The 25,227-nt window shown below is 41.9% G+C and overlaps 1 protein-coding gene across 1 annotated transcript in view; it reads right to left on the bottom strand.

Annotated features, from left to right (window-relative positions):
* The window catches only part of HERC2 (HECT and RLD domain containing E3 ubiquitin protein ligase 2), a gene marked incomplete in the record, with an annotated part of 3,551,743 nt that overhangs the window by 1,174,007 nt on the left and 2,352,509 nt on the right, over positions 1–25,227 (bottom strand).

The raw sequence follows: 25,227 nt of genomic DNA on the forward strand, positions 1-25,227 counted from the left end.
GAAAAGTAGGCATACAAAAAACACAAAAAGCAAAGCCAAATACAAAAGGCAAAACCTGGCTCTGTGGAGTCCAAGGATAAAGCCCTAATTATGATCACAGTTTGAGTAGTGGCTTTTTTTTTTTGGTTGCCAACAAGGAAGGAGGGAAAGGTAATTCTCAATTAGACATTACTTACATGCTGGGCAGGCATGCAGAAGCATGCACACAAGTAGAAGAGCCCAGGGGCCAGGTTAGGAACTTACAGAATCAATCCTGCCATTGAAGAGAAGAGCTATGGAAGCAGGCCACAAGAAATGGTAGTAGTGGGGGCTAAGGCAGAGACAGGATAATTTGTGATAGTGGCCCTCCCCTGCAGGTACCTTGGGCTGCTATTCCAGACAGCCCACTGAAAGACAGTTCCTCAGATGGCCCAAGACATAAGCAAGCCTTACAGCTGCTTAGATGATAGTCCACCTCTGCATCCCAAGCTCCTCTGTAAGAAACACCCAGTACTGGGGAAGGCATGGGCTAGAGTTCAGTTGGGGGAAGCCTGATGGCCAGAATACACACAGATGAAAAGCAAACAGAAAAAATATTACAGACAGAAAAAGAAGGGATAGGATAGCTTCAAATTCACCCATTATAGCACTAGATCAAAAACACAGCTGCATTTATTAGACATTTACCACGTGATCATCTAGCTACACATGGTGCTACATTGGACAAATTCATCAGGAGTTTAAGACAGAGGATCCCCACTTCCAGATGGTCACTCACAGACAAACAGAAGCATACCTAGAAAAGGAAAAGTGGTACATCCAGCTCACTTCCTTTTTGTCAGATCTCAAAGGTATTGAGGCACACACGATCCAAGCCAAGACCAAGGATTAAAAAAAGTGAAGTACTAGTTTAGGATCTCTGAAATATTCTTCCAGAGAATATAGAGAGAGAAAGCATGCCTGCTGGCTATGAGTCTCATGAACACCTAGAGTAAGAACTTGAAAAGTTTTGTGGAGTACTCCCAGCAGTAGTGCATATGTAAGACATTGCTCTTAGGCAGAAAAGAACCGTTACACAAGCAATAACGAGAACTAGGACTGATACAGCTTTCTTAGAAACATCCATCTGAACAGCCTCAGTTTCCACACAATTCATGTACAAAAAAAAAAAAAATACTCAAGTAGAGAGAAAAAAACACTTGCAGACTTCCTAGTAGAACCTGTAAAAAAAAAAAAAAAATTCAAGATGTCCAACAGTAATCAAAGCTAATCTATAACAGTATCCAAACAACAAAACAAAGTTTGCAAGAAAGCTATACCGTGTTAATAACAAAGCCTTAAGCACAAATATCTAGGTATCCACTAAAAATCTGATAAGAGAAGATAGCTTCTGCAGTGGACAGTTTGAGATTTTCCTCTTCTGGCACCCGGTAGCTTATCACAAGTCTGACTTTTCTTTCATTATCATGAGGACGTACAATGACATCATGTGGCTGACTTGTCTGATATTCTGGTAGCTTATCACACCTATGACTTTTCTTTCATTTTCATGGGGACATATAATGATACCATGTGGCTGACTTGGACGCCATACTCAACCGTTGCACTACTTGGTCTCATTCTCTGAGTGAGCACACATTACATAAGAAAACATAAAAATATTATAATTGCCCAACCTAAAGGGAACTCTATCCAAGCAATATACATCTTACCCTTAACCCCACAAACTAGTCTGCATATAGAATAGCACTACCATGTTCTAGCACTATGTAACAGCTTAACCCGAGAAACAGAAGTTATGTGCTTCCCATAATGGTAGATCTGTGTTGCACTGTTTTCGTCCGGTTCAAACTTTGGGTTATCATATCTGATAGGATCTGACCTCAGCATCTTTTAGAAATTGCGGATCCTTCCCTACCCACAATTACTTCTCTACCTCTAAATTACGTCAGATCAAGTTTTGCTTGCTCATCAGTATACATTTTCTTATTATTCCAATGAAAGGGAGAAGTTTAAATATCTAAACAAAGATCTGAACATGAACATGCAGCTAGCTGAGGCTGTAAAGTGACAAGGTCCCTAATGAGATCCATCCATTCAACGGGGAGCATCAGGTGACAAATTTGGAAGGGGGAAGTAGGGAGGGAAGGATGTTGAACAGGATGAAAATGAGAAAACACGGATCTATCATTATTGTAAGTATATAACTTTCATATCCGACATTGTCTTTTTTCACCTGCTTCCTACTAGAACAGATTCCCTAGCTACCAAAATACATAGGACACATCAAGAAAGAATATTCCTGATACTTGTGAAGACACAGGATATACAGGATCTTAACTAGATCCAGCTTGTAATGAGATACAAACTTGTGGACTGTTGACTAAGTCATTGTAAAACAAATTTCATCAATAGGAACTCTGAGCATAACAGCAGAAGAAATAGCTACAGAACTCATCAAATGAGCTTTTGTATTATTATTTTTTTTGACTAAAGACAGACCCAACTTTAAGCAGACAAAACTTGTACAGTCAGAGAGCCAACTTAACAGTTTTACTTTAGAGACATTTTGACCCAGCATGGGTTTAGACAACAAAAGAAATAGATGACCATATTTCCTAAATCGTTAAATCCTTGTGGAAATAAAATTTGAGCTGGCTGTGAACATCTAGTAAATGTAAAATACACTCTCCTTTGTCTGAAAATTTTGGGAAGAAAACTGTTAGACTGATAGTTTAAGTTTCAGTTTGGATGTCACCTTTGGAATGGAGGGAGGATTTGTACTCAAATATACTTATCCTTATGGAAAATCAGGTAAGGAGGTTTACAGGAAAGTGCTTTCAATTTGGAAATCCTTCTCTTAGAAGTAACTGCCACCAGAAATTTTTTTTTCCAGAAAGGAACTTTAAATCTGCTGTAGCTGCTGGCTCAAAGTGAAACTTAAGTCAAGGCTTGTAGCATGATAGTTATGTCTCATGTATGAAGAGAGTCCCTTATAGGTGGCCTCAATAAGAAGGGTCCCTTGAGAAAGGCTTTTGAAATCTTCAACACAACAATGGAGTATGATTATGTCCATCGTGGAAACTGAACTACCTGCTAACTGAACCTTGACTGTATAGAAACAACAGCCTTTTTGGAAAATATCTGATAAGATGCCCAAATGGAAAACCTTTCCATTTGCTGAGATACTCATTCATTATATTTAATTTCAGTGAAGCTGACAAAATATGAACCAGCTGTGTAGAAGATCCAGATGGTAGTCCAATGTCCAGGGCAGACATATTAGTTAAGGCCACAGGAAGGAACTAAACCTGCCAGGGCCAAAACAAAGTAATGAGGATTAATCATGGCCTTGGACCTACAGGCTTTCTGAATACATTTCCTTATTAGTGGTATGGGGGAAAAGACATACAGGAAGCCAGGTGGCCAGTTGTGGATTACAGCGTCTCTTTCTGACTGACCCTATAAAGGGATTAGGGCAATGTAACTGCTGCACTTGTGGTTTAGGTTTGAAGCAAAAGAATGCAGCAAGGTTGGCCCCAGAGATTGAAGATTTGTTTCGCTGCTGCCTGGTTGAGGGACCACTTGTGAGTCAAAAGAATGGACCTGCTCAGTTTGTCTGCTAACACTGGTAGTCCCTGGATATTTGTTGCGATGGGAAGACAATGTCCACTGCCACATACTCATGTGTTCCCAGCAAAGTGGATATGAGTAGCTTCCTCCTTGCTTGTTGATGTACCAGACTACTTCCACCTTGCCTGTCTGGATGGAAACCACACCCCCAGAGGACATTCCAGAAAAGCCTGCAACCCCAGAATAACTGCTCTCTCCTAACTGCTTTTATCTTAGACTTCTCTTTGTCTTTTGGTTTCTTCACTTTCTTGGCTAGGGAAACAGCCAAAGAATGAGTAGTAGCGCCTGAATGAGCAGAGCTCAGACTTTTTATAGCTTATGCCTACGCCCCTGTACAGTCCAGGTACCGAAAGAGGCATAAGCCTACCCATGCAACATTCAAATGTGCTGCTAACTAGGCAGTACTCACACAGAGAATGCAAATCCTCCTGCTGAAACTTGTGGCCTCAGGCTGTACACCTTTTTAAATCCTGAAACCTCATCAGCCATGAATCCATACCAGTATATGTAACTGAAAACTATGCTAGTCAACAAAATCATTATACTTTCACTACAAAGTAAAGATTTTTCAACTCTAGAGCAAGAAAAAATAGTAATAATAACAATAAAAATAAAGGTGTAAAGCTATCCAAGCTTGAGATCAAAAATGTTAGAGCTTTAAGATTTTAAGTTTTTTTTTTTAAATCATCAGGGAGGAAGCGAAAATAGAAAATAAAGACATATGACAAAAAAGACATGAAAAAAGAAAACTGAAGACTTAGAAGGCAAACAAGCTTTGAGGGTAATGTAGGGGAAAGAGAGGAAATTATGGGCAGGGGAGGAGTCAGAGCCCTGCGGCTTCTAAAAGGTGCTGAGGTCAGATCTGACAACTCAATTCAAATGGACAAAAAAGACATTGGACAGTACCCTAGGAGACCCTGTTAAAATCCCAATCCTTACTCCTAAACAGACTTTATTACAGATTGGACAAGATGGATATGCAATTTCGTAATGTCTCTGTGGCCAGCTTGGTAGATTTGGGCATCCTAAGGCAATGCAACAGTTGTCTCAAGTTCTCAGACAACCTGTTAATTATTAAAGAAAATAACACAATATGCAAGAGATGTAAATACACAACTTCCTTGGAGGCAAGTACTCACACTACATCCCTCAGTCATACTACACACCATGCAAAGATTATCTTATGCTTAGGCACATAAAAGAAAAGTTCACAAATCTCAAAGACCTCCAAAAATGCCTAATGACAACACTGCTCTTCAGCAATCACCAAACTTCTCACATAAGTCTACATCCAATGGCCCCCCAAGAGCAATAACTATGAGGAAGTACACATGCAAGTATGCACCAAGTCACTGCACCCAAAGTAAATGCAGGTCCTATTTATATCACAGTCAAGGTTCAAATCTTTAGAACGGGTAATTTTGGTACTGTTTGTTTTGTGGATATGCAGGAGGTCCATCAGAGTGGGGTCTAACAATGCCCTGTATATGCCAGGCATAGATCTCCCCTCAAAAGCCTGTAGGAGACAGAATACTGGGATAGGGCCTTGAGGTGGTCTGCATAGGACATATTACTTATGCCCTGTATTCTTTTAGTGAGGAACCTCTGTAGACATTGTAGTTGTTTGATATGCCTCATTAGGTGTATACCAAAGGGGGCATTGTAGTCAAAGAAGAAAGAAACTGTTGCAAAAAAAAAAAAAGAGTAAAATTCCATGATTGGAGGAACTCCCTGGTCAGGCTCGGTAAGAAGCTGAGATCCCTCATAAAATCCTCCAAATCTAGTTATGAAAACAAAATCGCCACTAACTCTAAAGACAACCGCAAACCATTCTATAGCTATGTCAAGAATCTCAATGGTAACACTCAGATCTGCTCTGAGTTACAGCACAATGGCACTAAATATACAGAACCAACTGATATTGCCAACATCCTGGCAGATAGGTTCAGTGCTAACTTTACCCCCCCTAAAGGGTCCATCTCTGTACCGGAAGAATGCAACGTTCCAGTAATCATGGCTGCACAGGTAAAAAACGCACTCTCCAAAGCTAAGAACACAGCATCCATGGGACCGGACAACATCTCAGGTTGCGTTCTAAACGAACTACAGAACAAACTGGCACCCCACCTAAGTACCATGTTCAATCATAGCCTCATCTTAGGCTTTGTGCCCACTGAATGGCACACAGTGGTGGTTATCCCACTCCACAAAGGGGGAGCCACCACTGACCCTGGGAACTACCACTCCATTAGCCTGATGAGCCTGGTCTGCAAGGCCATGGAACGTATCATCATGGAACTTGACATTGGTAATCTTCAAACTCTGGACCCCACCCAGTTCAAGTTTGCAAAAGGCAGGTCATGTCTCCTAAACCTGATAGACTTCTTTGAAGCAGTCACCAAAGCCTTAGAAGAGGGTAAGGTGGTTCAAAACGGGTAGTCTAGATCTCGCCAAGGCTTTCAATACCATCATCCACGCTGGAATTATAGATAAACTCACTAAACTAGGTATAAATCTCTATGTCACAAGATGGGTTGCCAACTGGCTCACTGACCGAACACACACTGTGAAAGTAGCATACTCCAAATCTAACTTCAGACCACTGACAAGTGGAGTACCGCAGGGTTCAGTCCTGGGTCATCTCCTGTTTGGTATCTACTTCTCTGAAGTACGGCTAACACAGAAGGTCTTTGGCTAACAAAGATTGCAGGTGACTGCAAACTAGGAGCCATAATCGAAACTCCTAACGATGTGGACATCCTACAAAAGGGCTTCACTGAGACAGATGCTTGGTGTCAAAGCCATGGCCTCAAGCTCAATGCCTAAAAGTGCATTGTCAATCCCTTTGGTAAAAACTCTGTACCCATGAACTACCACATAGGTGGTAGTCTACTTAACTCCAAAAGTGTGATAAGAGACCTTGGGACATAGGTGGACAGTAGTCTCTCGTTTGATAATCACATAGCCACATACAGTAGTCAGGAAATCCTTTTACGTGGCATACCTCATCACAAAAGGTTTCTCATCCAAGAGGTCATTGTTCCCCTCTACTCATCACTCATTAGACCCATTATAGAGTGCAGCGCCCCTTTTGGTATGTACCTCACAAGATATCTACAACAACTCGAAAGGCCACAGAAATACCTCACAAAGAAGATTACTGGCCTCAAACAGATGCCCTACGCAGGCAGTCTCAAAAAACTCCAGCTTTACTCTGTTGCAAATCACCTACTCAGAGGCGATCTCTGCCTAACATACAAAGCTATGTCAAACCCAGAGCTGTTGGACATACTCCACTTAAAGAAATCCCAATCCCTCCGAGCTACACGCTCTAGGGACCTAAACCTTGTCACCACAATGAACAGAACATGCTAGAGGGATAGATCCCTGTCCCAGAGACTTCCCATATTGTGGAACAAACTACCTATCTATATCAATCAAAGCTCCTCATTAGCACTCTTCAAGAAAAATCTTGTTGATTGGATGGGAAATAGGAAATTCACCCCGGGGATCACTTCTGTGGCTCTGCTCGACAGGGGCACAGGAAAATAATTTTCTTGGGTGGCGAAAGTCAGGGTATCTTTTTGGCTAGGCTTATATAGGCCCAAGGGCCAATAGCCTAGTACCTACCTATGAACCTATGACACTATGAAGTACCAACATGATTATATCAAAGTCCATGTGGATGTAAATGACCTCAGATGTACCTCATTGATGTGGATGTAAATGACCTCAGATGTACCTCACTGAAGAGAGACATAATGGAACTCGGAGTGTGTGTCACACACATGTACGAGCCTTGCATTGAGCAGCATTCTACCTTCACCAAAGATTTTGTTTCAGGCATCACACTCCAGGGGAAATATCTTTCAGCATGGGAGCACACTGTCAACAGACCACGTTACTTGGCCAAAGATGGGCTGCAGCTGTCCCCTCCTAGGCTTTTGGACACTGGCTAAAACTTTATCCACCCACGTGAGTCTTTTTTAGGCAATGCCAAAAGGACAAAATTACCAACCTAGTGAAAAAGTCTCCAAGCAACGTTAAGGCATTACTGCTCAATACTAGAAGCCTAAACAAAAAATTCCACACCCTTCAAGCCATCCTCACTCTGGAGAATGTATACATCTGTGCCATAACCGAAACTTCGTTTAAAGTGTAGAAAGTACTCCAGCAGTGAAAAACTACAGTGCCTTTCACACATTCAGACCAGAAACAGCAAACAATGGGGCCAAGGTGGAGGTGTCTCAATCTACATTTCAACAAACATACCTCCAGGTTCGTTAAACAGGATGATACCATGGAGCTCATCCATGTGCACGTCACTGTAGATAAGGTTCATCACTTCATGGCTAGCTACAGGTCATCATCTAAGTCCCTATAGTCTCACAACTTTTACCTAAACCCACTAGAGGTGCTGAACATCCAACCAAACACCCTACTCATGGGTGACTAATTACCCCTCTATAGACTAGGAAACTTACAGTGCCTCAAACTCACATGCACAAAGCTTCCTGGGCTTTATTAAAAAAAATCCTGAAACAGACCGTGCACGCTCCAACCAGAGGATGAAACATACTGGTTCTGGTACTCACCAACTCCCCTTTGTCATGTCCTCACTAGTGAGGTCAGATCACAAAGCTGTCTCCTTTGAAGTAAAAATCAACCTAGAAAATTCAGCTAAACTAGTATCAGTTAGGAACTTTTCTAAGGCAAACTACACCCTATTAAGTGACCGCTGTCAAACCTCAAGGCTTTCCCAACACCCAGACCATAGCTACCTATCCAGAATTATGAACAGAGTCCCTGTACAAACATGAATGGCTGCAGAGAGGCTGACATGCCTAAAAAGTAAACCCAAAGCAAGCACTGAAAAACTCCACTAGTGGAATCCTCACCTGAACAGTATATATAACAAAAGAAAAAACTCTCATGGCCAAAATCAAGAAAAGCAATATCCCTAAAAACATGTGCTCTCTTATACAACTAAATAAAAAAACTGAGAGGTCTAATTAAGTCCGAGGTCAGGATAGCCTCACAGGCTAAGACAATCACAAGGTCTTCTTCAGCTATGTCCAGAACATTAAAGTAACAGACAGCAGTATATTGGAACTGGTGGTGAACATTACCACCTTCACCAATCAGGGTGACATAGCAAATCTACTGGCTAATAAATTCAGCTCAAACGTCAGCCCCACTCCTTCCCTGTTCTACCGGGTGAGATCTCCTCCAAAATGCATCCCACAACTATTACCAGGGTCTAAGTGCTGTCAGCACTCACTAAAATCATCACCTCTATGGGTCAAGAGAACATCCTCAATTGCCTCCTGAACAGTCTAAAACACAATTTATCAGAAACACTTGAAGCACTCCAAATACTACCTAGAAACAGACTCTGTTTCAAATGAATGGAAGACTGCTAAAGTCATTGCCCTCAACAAGGGCAAACCATCAACCAACCCAGGGAAATACAGACCAACCAGTCAAGCAGGCCTAATATGCAAAGCCATAGAATGGATTATCATGAAAATGATAAACAAGGACACTGGCAACCTACAGACACTGGAATCATCCCAAATTGGCTTTAAGGGAAGGTAATACCTATTTAACTTGGTAGACTTCTTTGAGAAGGTTGCCAAGGCAACGGAGAAGGTTAAAACACTGCATACTGCATATCTTGACCTGGACAAGGCATTTGATACAATACTCTAGTCAGACATTGCTGACAAGCTCTCCAAGCTAGGCACAAATCCCCACATAGCTTGCTGGATTGCCATCTGGCTCACAGATAGGATCCAAGAAGTCAGGATTGGTAAGACCACCTCCATTAAGAGACTGGTCACCCAGGGCTTTGTGCTGGGCTCACTGCTGCTTGGTATCTATGTATCAGAAATCAAGGCATACATTCAAGGTGTCTGGCTCACCAAGTTAGCAGAGTACGGTAAACTGGGAGTTATTACAGATTCCTCCAACACACCAATATCTTGAAAGAGGGTTTAACAATGACTGGTGCCAATGCCACGCCTAAAACTCAAAGCCAAAAATGCATTACAATGCCCAAGTTAATTACTCCATCAATAAAACACCCCCTAAGGGTTGACCCAGAAGTAAGGGCTATAAGAACATATGTAGAAAGCAATTTGGCCTTTTAGCAATACATAACTAAGACAGTAAGAAAATCATTCTGTGTCGCCCAACTTATAGGCAAAGGAATGGTATCCAGGTCCAAGGAAGTTATAGTACCACTCTACTTGGCCCTTATCAGATATCTCATTCAGTAGAGTGACCTCTTTGACATGTACATAACCAGATACTTGATACAGTTGGAATGCCCTCAAAGGTTTCTAACCAAGAAAATTAAAGGCATGAATACCCTGTCTTACACTTATGGCCTAAAGGCTCTGTCTATGTATTCAATTTCCTACAGGCTGCTAAGAGAGGATCTGTGTCTGGCTTACAGACTCAACCCTAATTGATCTGATGCACATGCACAAAACAAACAGCAGCAGAAGCACTAGATAGTACAGTTGTGTACACTTAGCATAAATGCAGATGTTCGAGTGTATTCACTGTTGCAGTCATTACATTTGGGTAATCTGCTGGCAGGTTACCCTCAGTCGGCCTGGTTAACAAAGTCTTGGGTCCTGCGTCGGTTGCTGTCCCTTCTTCCATGACGTCAGGTCGTCAGGGGTATAAAACATGCAGCCGACACCATTACATCATTTTTTTCTTGCCCCAGATATTAGGTGCCCCCCAAATGGGGAGCAAAATATAATTAGAAACGCAAAAATATACCTCCAAACAAAAGCAAATACACCAAAAAGGCTTTTAAGCATAGTAAAAGAAAGAAGAGGTATAGTGAAAGAAAAACAGAGGGCTTGAGGGAGGGTAACCAGGACTGCAACAGTGAATACACTAACATCTACATTTATGGTAAGTGTACACAACTGTACTATGTTCTTCGTGTTTCACTGTTGCAGTCATTACATTTGGGTAGATTCCCAAAGCTAAGGTTGGGAGGGTGGATTTATACAGCATTAGGACCAGCTATACAGCCCTGCAAAACAGCAGTGGCAAAGCCAGCTCTGGATTTAGAGAACATTGGTAATTGATAATGCTTGGTGAAAGCATGAACTGAACTCCAGGTAGCAGCTTCTAGAATATCCCTGGTAGGAACACCTCTGAGAAAGGCTGCTGAAGTAGAAGCAGCCCTGGTGGAATAAGATCTGATCCCCTGGGGGATAGGTTTTCCATGGTGCTTATAAGAGAAATGAATATAATGGCTTATCCATTTAGAAATGGTTTGCTTTGAAACAGCCTTCCCCTCTGCCCCTGCAGCAAATGCTACCAGAAGTTGTTCAGATCTTCTTCGAGATTTAGTCCTGTCCAAGTAGAATCTAAGTTGTCTGTGTACATTCAATGAATGCAGAATCCGCTCTCCCTTGTTCTGTGGATTGGGAAAGAAAGTTAGCAAATGAATGGACTGATTAAGAGCCACACTGGGTACCACCTTGGGCATGAATGATGGATTGGTCCTGAGTGACACCCTGTCCGCATGAAAGATGATGAAAGGCTCCACTGCCATAAGGGCCTGTAATTCAGATATTCTTCTAGCTGAAGTAATTGCTAAAAGGAAGGCTGTTTTCCAGGAAAGAAATTTTAAGTCTGCAGTTGCAGCTGGCTCGAAAGGTGGTAGAGTGAGTTTCTCAAATACAAAGTTAAGGTCCCAAGCAGGGGGTAGGAGCTCTCCTGGGTGGTCTCAAGTTTTTGGCCCCTCTGAGATACTGCTTTAAAAGAAGATGAGAGAAGGGGGGGTATGTGTTGTAATGAGCTGAAATCGCTGATGCATGGATTTTTATGGAAGAAAAGGACAGGCCCTTGTGAAGCATCTCAGTTAAATATTGCAAAACCTGAGGTAAATTGGGCACTGCTGTGCTCATCCTTGAGATTGATTCCAGGCACAGAATCTTTTCCATTTGTCAGCATAAGATTTTCTAGTACTAGGTCTTCTCGCCTCCAATATTACATCCATCACAGGTTTGCTGAGGGATGTTAAGGGGGAATTTAAGTGATTAGCCAAGCTGCAAGGTTCAATGTTTGGAGCTGAGGGTGCATAATTTGGTTCTCCTGCTGAGACAGTAAGGAAGGTGTCTGAGGCAGGTGCCACGGAGGAATGTGTGACAAACTGCGCAGGAGTGGGTACCAGTGTTGGCGAGGCCAGTCTTGAACAATCAAAATCATTTTTGGTTTGTCCTGTTTGACTTTTAGTAGAACTTTGGAGAGCAAAGGCAGAGGGGGAAAGGCATAGACTGTTAGGTTTTTCCAGCTGAAGGACAGAGCATCCACTTTCCAGGCTTTTTTGTGATGAGTTCTTGTGCAAAATTTGCCCAACTGGTTGTTCTGGGGTGAGGCAAAAAGATCTATGTCTGGGCTCCCCAATTTGTGTGCCAACATGTTGAAAATACATGGTTCCAGTTTCCATTCGTGAGGGCCCATGAAATTTCTGCTTAATTCGTCTGCCAGAACATTCTGCTTTCCTGGCAGTAATTGAGCTTGTAGTTGTACTTGGTAGCTCAAGGCCGTGTTCCACAATACCATGGCTAGTCTGCAGAGGGTGTAGGAATGTGTACCCCCCTGCTTGTTTATGTACCAAATAACCGTGGTGTTGTTCGTCTTTATCAGTGATTGTCCTGGATGAAGGTAGTCCTTGAAGGCTGTCAGCCATTCTGTACAGTTAGCATTTCTTTTTGATTGATATGAAGGTGCATTTGATTTGGGCTCCATTTGCCCTGAATGCACTTCCCTGCCAGATGAGCCCCCATGCATAGTCTGATGCGTCTGTAGTTAGGGTTGGGGCGGCAGGGGGTGTTGTGAATGGCAGTCCCTTGTTTTGGTGGCAGGCCTCTGCCCATCATATGAACTCTAGGCACAGGCAAGGTAAGATAGGAATCATTGTTTCCAGGCTGTGACAATATTGACTCCACAAACTTTTTAAGTACTACTGAAGTTTCCTCATATGCAGTCTTGCATATGGAATTAGAAGAATGCAGGAGGCCATGAACCCCAAGGTTTGCAGTATTTGCCTTGCAGATAACAGGGTTTTTGTGGCCACCTGTTTGAAGTAAGTCACCAAATGAATTTGTTTTTCTGGCATAAGGAAAGCCATCTGGGCAGTGGTATTCAAGCTTGCACCCAGGAATGTAATCCTTTGAGAGGGTACCAGTTGAGATTTCTTTTCGTTTATGGTGTACCCTAGACAGGTTAGAACTCTTTTTACAAACGCCAAATGTTTTAGAAGAATGTCCTGGTTTTCTGCCTGAATTAGACAATCGTCCAGGTATGGATATATTTGAATATTTCTTTGCCTGCAAAATGCAATTACTGGAGCCAGGCATTTTGTGACTACCCTGGGCACAGTAGACAAGCCAAAGGGCAGTGCAGAGAACTGATAATGCATGCAGCCTGCTTTGAAACGTAGGAATCTTCTGCAAGATTCTCTGATCGGGATATGCAGGTAAGCCTCTTTTAAGTCAAGAGCTACCAACCAGGCATCCTTGTCTAGCATAGGAAGTAACTGGTGAAGAGTCAGCATCTTGAATTTTGGAATGTCCAGAAAGGTGTTTAGAGTAGACAGGTCCAGAATTGGACGCCATGATTTGTCTTTTCTGGGTACCAGGAAAAGTCTGGAATAGAAACCTTGTCCCTTTTCCTCTTCTGGTACTAGCTGAATAGCTCCTATGATCAGGAGGGAAAGTACTTGTTTCTGAGCCTCTGCCCATTGATTTGGGGGCAGGTCCGGCCACCCGTTTGGAGTTGGCAGCGTGTGGAAATGAAATCTGTATCCCTGGGACACTATTTAGAACCCATTTGTCCTGGGTTATAAGTTGCCAGTTTCTTGAATGAAGAGCCAGTTTTCCCCCCAAAGGGGCGGCTAAGAGGTAAGTGCTTGGTAATTTCAAAGGGAAGTCATTGAGACTGTATACCACAGGATGGTGCCTTGTTGTTTCCAGATTTGGAAGTGGAAGCACCCAATTGCTTAGTTCTGAAAGTCCCTTGAGACTGAAACCTGGTACTTTTGGATTGTCTACGTTTGGCTGTAGTGGCCCTGAAAGGAACTGGAAAGGACCAGTTCTTAGTAGGCCAATGCCTACTAAATCTAGGAGGTTGCACTTGTCGGAAATCTTTCATAGTTTGCATAGATTTAGCTTTATCTTCCATCTTTTTTAGAACTTCTTCAGCCTTATTGCCAAACAGGTAGTCCTGCTGTAAAGGAGCATCCAAAAGTTTTGCTTTATCATGATCAGGCAGATATTGCTCCTTAAGCCAAGCATGCCTTCTAAGCACGCAGCCAATAACAGCAGCCCTGCAAGAGGCCTTTAACGAATCAAAACCACATTGCAAAGTATGTTTGCAAACTTGTTCATCTGAACTGCTTCTGCTTCGGGCACCGCGCGGCAAGAAAGACTGATGTAATGGCATCGGCTGCATGTTTTATACCCCTGACGACTTGATGTCATGGAAGAAGGGACAGCAACCGACGCAGGACCCAAGACTTTGTTAATCAGGCCGACTGAGGGCAACCTGCCAGCAGATTACCCAAATGTAATGACTGCAACAGTGAAACACGATTAACATCAGGGATATGAACTTCACTTGTGAGAAACAGAAGGTCTGACTGTCAAATAAAACCTTGACAACTGGTTGGGAAATCATAAATTCACCCCGGTCAGGCCCCCGTGTCCCTTATGGACAGATGCCATCAATAAGAAAAGTATTATCCTAACACCACCCCTTACAAATCCAATCCCCTTACTTACCGCCCAACATACAAACACACCCCTGGACAGATGCCCATGATACTCGGGATCCGAATGGACTTGGGGTGCATGGCTAGACTCCGAAGGGGCCTAGTGGTTGTTAGCCTAGAAACAACCTTTGAACCTGTGAAACAATGAAAAGACAAAAAAAGGCCGACTTCTTGGAATCATAGTCCAAGGAATCATTCTTTAGTAAAGATGTGAACTGATGGCCACAAATGTATCCAGTGGATACAAGTTTGAAGTAAGAGCTAGAAACAGCCACATCATGGTGGAGTTGCCTTACACAAAAGCATTTTCCAAAGGGCTGTCCTCCACCTGATGGCAAGAACATGGTGCAGTCCTCTACTAAGAAAGAGTTTGCTAAAGCAAACCCAGCTTTCTATCCAGATAAAGAAAAAAAAAAAGATAATAAAAGATTTCAAATCAAAAGAAAAATCTCTGCCACTCAGCAGAAAACCTATGATGATAGGAAATGATTGGGGCAGGTTTAAGTACTTCTAAGACCTTCTGATGGGAGATGAAAGGAGTAATTTGTGGACAGTTCCAAGACCAGATAAAGATATAAAACCTCTTTCAAGACACTTGTGTGTTGCAGGAATCTGTAATAGCTCTAACACACAGGAGAATGTGTGTGTTAGCCATAAAAGAAAGCCAATCCTGGAAGAAGACCAAATAATGTTTTCTACAGATAAAGGTATACAAATGACATATTGCAGACACCACCAACAGCCACCTAAAAAAGCACCTTCAAAGATGAACTGCTGAACAAGCCAGTCTGAATGACGGAAAGGAAATCTTGTCATTCACGAAATTAAATTTAAAATATGATAGCTTCTTTAAACATGGGCATGCATGCAGATTTCCCTTTTACAAGTTGTTTAACCAGTCAGTACTAAACCACTGTTCTACTCCACACACAGACCAAATATTAAAGAACCATGCACCTCAACCCCAGAATAAATGAAAATTAAATTAAGCATATGCTGCAAAAGGTTAGGATTAGTTGCAAGTTGAAAAAAAAAGAGGCAACACAAGATGCTGGTCTAAGCAAAAAAGAACCTCTGCACTTAGCAAAATACCTTTGATGAGAGGATTTTCAAGCCCATTTGAGACCTTACAAGAGGAAATCAAATGAAAACAGTGGACGTAAAAGTACAGACAAGACCTGATCAAAGCCCTCTAATGCAACTGCCAGCAAAGGCAACTCAGGACGTTTTTTTAAACACCTTTATTAAATTATCACTTGTGACATTAGCCAATTTACATTTATATAAAAGTAACTGAACTATATTAACAAGTCTACATTTACAAACATTATATTTCATATACACTGCTATATATCATATAACCTAAGCAACATTACTTAAATGATTCAATTTCTGACCCTTTTTAAAGAAATATCCTTACTAAACCATCACTTACGACATAAGCAATCATACATTCCCTCATGTACACAGACAACCTTCCCCTCCTCCCACAAAACACACCACCACAGACAAAAGAACAATACATGCAAACCATACTGGGACTCTGAGCAAACTCAACATCAACATGCGACTCTCAAGGAGGAGGAGAAGACCACCAAGGAGGAGAAGGTAACCACACATACTATATGACACCTCAGGATATCATACAAACACACATAAACACAATAAACACATAATACCATCAAATCAAACCAAAAACAAATAAACACACACAGCAGAAGCACCAACCACCACCCAACCACCTACCACAACACAACACACACAACACAAGACATGTGCAACACACAGTGTCAAGCAGCCCAGCCCAAACACAATGCCACACAGCCTAGTCACATAGTCAGCCTTGACACCCTGACGCCCCGCCACACCAGACTGAGTAAGGGAGAAGGTGAGAATGAGAAGGCCTGTCGGGTGTGCTGCTCTCTCTGCTAGCATGCGCATGCACTCAGGTCTGCACAGCAGGTACAACACGACTCAATCATTGTCCACGCTCTGTCCACGCTGGTGTTAACGACCTGAGACGCACCTCCTGACCACATGAAAAGAGACATAGAGGGCTCCTCTGATTATGCCCAAGCAGCATGACCTGACCTTTCCTTGATATCCTGCCTCACCAAGAATGATGCAAATACAGAGATAGAAGATTAGACTTTAACAATAACAATGGTGTGGGTCAAATTGTGTCCAATGTTCGTAATGTCTGTCTCGTCTGGATGGGATGACATGCGTCTGTCTGCCTGGGATGACATGCTGGACAAGCCACTTGTCACCTGGGCGATTTTCTTGCATTTGGCAAAGGCTTTGCTTCCCCTTTTAAGCAAGGCTAAACCCCCTTACCCCAAGAACAAAAAAACCAAAAAACTAAAAAAAATGCTGGTAATGCTGCTCCTCGCCAACTCAAGACTGCAAGCTCCAACGCCTTCGAGTCTCTCACGATGTCTGTGCTGATCGAGAAACCTTGTCGTCGAAGCCTGGCACCCCCTGAGGCAGATTGTGGTTTCAGAATACCCCTCCGCACCATGGTTCCCCGCCCAAAACCCAGAAAGGAGGAGCTCCCCCCAAAATAGGTACCCACACAGGAAGGGTAAGAGGTATCCATATTCATCAATCACACCCCATCAGGTGATTGGTGGTAGGTGCAAGACTGCTCTGCAATTTGTCATATAAGTTACAGGCACTGGCAAGCTCGAGGAACCCCATGGCCCTTCCTGAAACACTTTCAGGGGGATAAATGTCTCCAGACTCCTGAAACACTGAGGGGATAAATGACTACCATACACTGGGAACACACTGGCTACCCTACTTCAAAACAAAAGTTACAGGAATTCACTCACCCAAAAGCAAATGCCCATCCCATCACAATCCCCATCCCAAAAGAAAACAACCAACAAGTCCCATCCCCATCAACCATCCCACAAGAGGAGCAGGATGTCATCACCCTCACTGGTGCACCCTGATCACAAAATCTAACTAATGGACCACCTGATCCCTGATCATCGCCCCACCCAGAAAATGAAAAAGTCCCCAACTAAAGAAAAGGCCCAAGACAGAACTTCTAAAAAAGCATACAAGACTGTCCTCCCTTAGCTACCAGGTTGTTCGTTAACAAACCTCCTCAAAAGGTTAACATTGCTTATGTAGCTTCTATGCAACCCTGCAGCCTCTATACCTGCCCCAGCATCAGCAATCAAAAGCAAGACACAGACACAAGCAAAGGCAAGAAAGCATCCCCAGCCCAGCCCCCAGCCATAAACCCCAGCCAAACAAAAAAGCTACAACAAAATACAAAAGCTAGCAAAAGTAAGAAAAAACTTAATCATGCTGAGTAAAAATATCAAAGCTAAAAAAAATCATAAAATCATCCAAAATCAAAAAAAGCTAATTAGAAAAAAAATAGCTGTGACAAACTAAAGGTACATTAAGGCATTCTTAGCTATGTCAGAAACAGAGGCCCAGACCCGATATGCTCAGAATTAGTTCAAATGATGTGAAGATTACTGATCACAGACACACAGACATACTGGGCTGACAGGTTCAGTGCAAAACTTCCCCCTCCCTAAAAAAGGAGAGATATCTATACAAATGATTGTAGCCCCCCAAAATGTAAACCCATACACATTACAATGGGGCTGCAACTGGCTGAGTGAGAGAACCCAGGGGGTCAGAGTTGCTGGCGCTATGTCAGACTCAAAGCCTGTCACAAGTGGTGTCCGTTCCTCACCAAAAGGATAAAGGGTCTCAAATCTGTCTTATGTGTTGCGACTGAAGAAGAACAGTTATTATTCAGTGCTTCCGCTTGCTTAGGGTGAGGTGACCTATGCCTGACATACAGCCATGTCAAACCAGATTTGATGAACATGCTTCATCTCAATCTCAAAAATCCAGATCCCTCCTGAGGGGAAGGGCGACACGGTTATACACGGTTATTAATAGAGGTGCTGGGGATGGGAGGAATCTCCCGCAAAGACTCCTGTCCCCCAACAACATCCCGGTTATGGCGGTTTATGTGAGGCAGAGTGGCAGCTGACCTTGTTCAAGAGGATGGATGGGAGATGGATGGGAGATACACCCCAGGTTACCTCAGTGTCACTGCTTTCGGGCTATGAGCGCACAAAAAAATGGCATAGTTTCTCCAAACTAAAGGGGGTGAAGAAGCCACAAAACTATGGGCTAGGCTTATAAATGCCCTCGGGCAGATAGCCTAGTATGAACCTATGAACCTATGAACAAACCACACCGACACAATCCTATTTGCAAGTATTTTACATCCCAAACCATACTGACACATCCTCGGTTGCAAACATTATACAGCACGTATAATCTACCCAATCATTTTCAGTCAAACATTGCATAGCTCATTTAAGCCCTGCCTTCTTTTAAATCTCATTCCTCCCCTGTATGTATTGTTCCCACAATTCCCATCTTTTCCTATGTAGTATGTTTCTGCCATTTTCTAAAGATTTAAATTCCAGTTGCCTTATCTCTGTTACTATATTCACTACTTCTAGTACAGTTGGTTTACATTTGTATTTTCCATTTTCAAGTAATGGCTTTTTTGACCGCCATCATAATTAGACACAGCAAGGCCTTACCATGTCTAGGCAATTCCAAATCTGTATCATAGCTCAGAAAAATCATCTCCCTCGTCACACCAATATGCCCACCCAGCATCTCTGATAGTGCAACCCGCAGGGAATCCTTAAAATCCTCCAACTCACCGCACTCCCAGAAAATATGTTCCCAATTACCTCTTTCTTCTTATCACACCTCCTACATTTGCTGTCTACCTGGGAAAAATTCTCTGGAGTCTACTTGTGATATAAAATGATCTATGTAAATATTTCCAAGCAAAAATCCTAAATCTTCTAAATTTTGTTGCATATCTGGGAGATATACATATATCCTCCCATTGTTTCTTTGTGAATTGCCAATCCATCTTCTCTCTTCCCAATCCTTTCTAATCTCTTCTGATTGATTCTTATAGTTATCATGCAATATTTTAAATTCTCTACTAAATATTCCTTTTTTAATGGCAGCTTCTATTCTACATTCTACTAAAAACTCTACAATGTTGGTCTTTCATTTAGGACCCCCTCCCACTTCTTTCTCTTTGCCTATACTCTGATATCAATCCTTGATAGGAAGGAAATCTCTAACCTGCAGTCCAATAAATTATTGGTGTCTTCCCATTCTATCATCTTTACCTCTCTAGTTATTTGCTCCCAATACCTTGGTTCCTTTGTCAGTTTTCTCCAATAAATTAAAGCCCCCTCTTGCCTATTGTCTATATGCTTAATTGCAGTCATCCCTATTGACAGAATCTCCTTTCTCCATTCCTGTGTTGGCTTAGTTCTTAGGATACTTTCTCTGGTACTTTATACTTAGTTATCCTGTATGATCATTGTTATTCGCCTTAAAGGCCTGCATCTAAACTTCCAGTCTCTCCTTGCTTCTTAAACTCCCGTTTCATCATCATCACTTTCCACTTTGAATTATAGTTTTCTGCTTATGCTATGTACAGGAGCCTTGACTGTGCAGATCTGAAATATCCCTTTAAATCAGGTAATCCCAATATGCCCTGTTCTACTGGAAGTATCATCTTATTCTACTTTACTCTTACCATCTTCCCCTCCCGGATACAATTTTTCAGCTCTTTATTAATTGCTATTCACAACCTCTCCTCTGGTTGATAAAAATATGCCTGACCTGTGCATAAGACTAATGGTACTAAAACATTTTAACTACTTGTAAATTACTATCCATATAACTACGCTTCAATTTCCTCAGTTTTTGCATTATTCTTGGTTTAGTCTCCTCCCACATATCCTTAACTGCCACAACAGAATCACTTTTAATCCATACTCCTAAATACTTCATTTTAGCATGTCCCTATAAATATGGATATCGCTGAGCCAATTCATGTGTGGGTACATAATTTACCACTATTGACTTTGTTTTAGCTTCATTAATTTTGTATCTCAAAAAAATCTGAAGCTGTCTCAAAATGTTCCACAACACTGTAATGTCTCTTTCTGGTTTTGTCAGGTATAAAATGATATCATCTGCAAATGTAGCCAGCTTTTCTTGATTATCATACCAATTATATTCATGAATTTCTCAGTCCCTTATGTTTTTGCCAATGGTTCTAAATATAATGCAAATAACAAAGGGAAACGAGGATACCCCTGCCTGGTTCCTCTGCTGAAGCAGAAATTATCACAGAGGACCCCACCCACTTTAATTTTCAGCTCAGATCCCTCACATATCCTCTTAATCAAACTTACAACTTTTTTCTGGAAATGCAAATGCTTCCATTACCCTGCTCATAAAGTCCCAGCTTACTATGTCAAATGCTTTCTCTGCATCAAGACCCGCAAACAACTATATTTTCTTACATTCTGCTTCCCTCTGGCTCATCAGTGTTCTGTTAATGCCAAATGTTTGCCCCCTTCACAAAATCACATTGATCCATATCTATCAATTTTGGAATTACTGTTGCCATTCTTTTAGCCATTATAGACATGAAAACTATATAAGCATGGTTTAGTACGGAAATGGGCCTGTAGAAAGCTGGATCTGAAGGATCTTTACCCTCCTTAGGTATTATAGCTACCGCTATTTTCTTTCAAGATGTTGGTGTTACTTCTCCTCTTAAAATACTTTTAAACAATACCTTCCAGATCTTTCAGTTTTTCCCCTCCTAGCTTCCAAACTTCCACAGGAATACCACCTTTTCCTGAGGACTTTCCTGTAGATTGGTTATACATCAAAATTTTTATCTCATCTCCTCCTATCCTAAGCGTTAGTAATTGAGCCTCATCTACCTCTAACCTTGACATATTTAATTCTTCCATAAACATTTCCATTTGTATCTTTTTTTGATTTCCATATTTCTCTGCTTTATACAGACTTTCATAGAATTTCCAAAATATTTCTAATACCTCTACAGGATCTCGTTACCTTCCTTGTTGTGGCGTCCTAAGCTTGGTGACAACCCTTTCTGCTTTCTGTTGCCTGAGTCGTCATGCTAAAAGTTTTTGTGGTCTAGTGATATTATTAAAAAAACAATTGCTTAATGGCAATCTTTCTAAACTTGCGTATATCATCGAAGAAATCCCCTATTTTCTGTTTAGCATTCTGCAGTTGATTTTCCTCTTTTTCTGTGAGATTCCCCCTTTTCTGCAATACTTTACATGTCAGTCTCTCTAAACAATTCTTGTTACTTCTTAACCATAGCTCCCTTTCTTTTATTTCCACCCTATTTTTAAACTCCACCTTAATTTTATTCCACTCCCTAACTATATTAAGGCAACTCAAGACTCATCAGATTGTTACAGGAATGCTTCCTGTGTCAGCAGGAACCAGAAAGGATAAACCACACCCTTCTTATCCATCACTCAGCAATACTGATGAGCTATGTTCTACTCTACAATTTCACTAAGGGAGGAATCAGGTAAACAGCATGTAGGACTCTTCCTACTATGGGAGGGAGGAAGCATGCACAATCAACTCTCCTTTGTTAAACACAAATGAGCACAGACCAAAGATGAGTGTTATGATCTCCACTGTGATTAACAGGAAACTTATCAGGGTATTTCATTTGAAAGACCCAGACCAAACTGGATTTGCTTATTCTCAAGTTTCAGGAGAAGGACTGAGCCATAAATGAAGGATTCCATCAGCACATTCCTCTTTTTTGTGATATGATCAGCTGCAACAAGGAATCTATCAAGCACTGCTAGATCTACAGTGTCTACCTGGACTGGCAGGAGTATAAGCCTGTGTTACCCTATTTATTCAAGTATATCACCACAGCGAGACTATCCAAAAGAGCAGAAAGCACTCTGATCTCAAATCCCCTTTCACAGCATGCAGGATGATGAACACTGTCCTTAGTTCTACATGATTTATGTGAAGTCCAGTTCCTGGGAGCTCCAATTTTCCTGAATAAGAGATGACAATCTTTCCAACTACTTATCAAAGCCCCCATTTTAATGTACTATAACAGGTTTGGCTACAGAAAGACTGCCTATATGGAGACTTATGGGACTTGTTCACCACCATTTTGCTTAGTAACAAGCATCTGTCCCTCTCATCACACACACACACACACACACACATATATATATATATATATATATATATATATATATATATACATGGAGGCATGCGTGAATGGGCGTGCCTTCGTTGAAGGTTGTGCGTCAGGGCTGGTAACTCGGTATGCAAAAATCAACTACCAATCATTAGCAGACCGGAGTTCCGCTGTGGCAACCCCTAACCGGGATAAGCCGAAAGACACAACAACACACACACATACACATCACACAGACACACATACATAAAACCATAAAGACAATGCCTCTGTGGTCACTGGCACCTCACTGCCCAAGGAACCACTCGCATCCTAAGGTATGTAAAAATAAGCAGGATGGGATTGTCATAAGTCTTAATGATGGAAAGGATAGCCTGAGTCTATCCTCGCCAATTTAACCTCCCTGAGGCTGCCAAGGCAATGACTTCATAAGCTCTCATTATGGGCAGCATAGTATACATAACGCCAACAAAAAACAAGGGGAATTGAGGGAGCAGCTACTGAAGTAGTGATCATTCAAACATCTACTGTTACGGTAAGTTTACTTATACAACTGCATGATGTTTATCAAACTGATCACTTCTGCAGTAGTCTACCCCAGCTTACTGCACTTGGGAGGTGGAAGGGGAAGGGTCCAGGAGCCCCTAGAGACAGGTCCTACCAAAGCCTGATCTAGACCTGGAGAAAGAATCAAGCTTGTAATGCCTTGTATATGTATATACAGAGGGCCAAGTTGCTGCTTCTAGCATACCTCTACAATCCAACCCTTTCCAGAAAGCCACAGATGAAGCCAGGGCTCTGGTAGAGTGGACCTTGACCTGCCTGAAATAGTTTTGTTGTGATGAGTGCAACTTAAAGGGAACAGCCTTCCACAACCACTTGGAAATAGTCTGTTGTGACACTGGTTGTCCCTTCTTCTTACCTTCATAACAAATGATCTGACTATATGAAAGATTTAGTTCTGTCAAGATAGTACCAGAGCTGTTTGTGGACATCCAAGGTACTGAGTATCCTTCATCCCTCATTTTTGGGTTCAGGAAAGAAAATGGGGAGAAGGATGGTTTGGCTTAAAGGAAACTCGGATACCACTTCAGGCATAAAAGAAGGATTAGTCCTCAAAGAAACTGTTGATTCTGCAGTAAATGAGAAGGTTGGCTCATAATAGCTTGCATCTGAGATACTCTTCCTGCAGAGGTCAGAAGAATCAGTTAAACAGTTTTCCATGTGAAGAACCTCAAGTCAGCTAAATTAGTGGGTTCAAATGGAGCACGTATTAGCTTGTCTTAAGGAGAAGGCATGGGTTTTCTTCGAGGCCTCTTATGCAAAACCCCTTTTAAAAACATTTTAACATCAGAATGCATTGAAAGAGAAGGATCCATGGGCAGACATGCTGAAGTGGCTTATAAATTAACCTTGAAAGTGGGGTCAGAAAGATCACAAGATAGTAACTCACACAACCATTATAAAATCAGAGAACAGCTATAGCTGAATGGGTGTTAGTTCTGTTGTCGGCACCAATTAGAAAACCACTTCCATTTGCTAATATATAATTTTCTAGTAGCAGACTTTCTTGCATCCATTACTACCTGTTGCATGTCTTTGGTATGCAGGTGCCTAAAGGGAATTAAGACCCTATCATCACAAAGTTGACCGGGGTCCGGGTGAATCAAACACTGCTGATCTTGTGCAAGTATACCCATTCTGTGAGGAAGCTTGTGGTAACTGCCCCTGCCCATTTCCAAACAGAGACCCACTGGGCCAGAAGGGAGTCACCACGATGATCTTGAGAGATTGCTTCTTAATCTTCAGAAGTACCTTGGATATCAATGGATAGGGTGGAAAAGCATAGAGGGACATTCCTGTACAAGAAAAAAAATCTGTCTTCCAGGCCTTCTTGTATAGAGTCTTGCAGAAACTTGCCAGCTGATTATTCAGAGAGGAGGCTAACAGGTCTACTTGAGGAAATCTGCACAGATGTATCAAATCTTGGATGACCCCTAGGGAGCTAGTAACCATTCATTAGAGCCTGCCCTTGTCCTGCTCAGCTCGTCTGCTACACAGTTTTGATCTGATGGAATGCAAGATGCTAACAGAGTGAGATTGTGCTGTGATGCTGTACTCTGAGCAAACATGGCTAGTCTGCAAAGGTGTACAACCTGGTTTCCCCTTGCTTGTTGATGCACCATATGACTGTGGTATAGTCGTTAACAACTTGAAGCAGTCCCAAGGACAAATGACGACTCAGAGAGTTGAGCACCTTGATCAATGTAAGCATCTGTTTTATATTTATGTGCTTACATCTGTCCTTGGTATTCTACACACCTTCCATTTTTATCCCTCCTGAAACTGCTCCCCAAGCAAAGTCCAGGACGTTTGGGGTGAGTATTTGTAACAGGGAGGGAGAATAGAAAGATCCAGATTTAGGGATATTTGCAGTCTCCACCAAGTGGTTTCCCTTCTGACAAGCCCTGGCAGTGGAATAAGCAAAGGACATGGTTTAGATACAGACTATAAACTATTTATTAAAAAGACAGAGCTTAGCTCTTTCATCCAAAACACAAGACTTCTTCAGAGCATAATACAATCAAAAATTACATTTAAATAAGTTATCTAATTAATGACATCATGCATAAAAAACACACACTCCACATCTTAAAGTAACACTAAGAACACCTATGATATGCCTGAATTACAAAGCAAAATGCATATATAT

Source organism: Protopterus annectens, chromosome 5.part0 (genome assembly GCF_019279795.1).
Source record: "Protopterus annectens isolate FY-2018-M chromosome 5.part0, PAN1.0, whole genome shotgun sequence".
Lineage (NCBI taxonomy): Eukaryota > Metazoa > Chordata > Ceratodontiformes > Protopteridae > Protopterus > Protopterus annectens.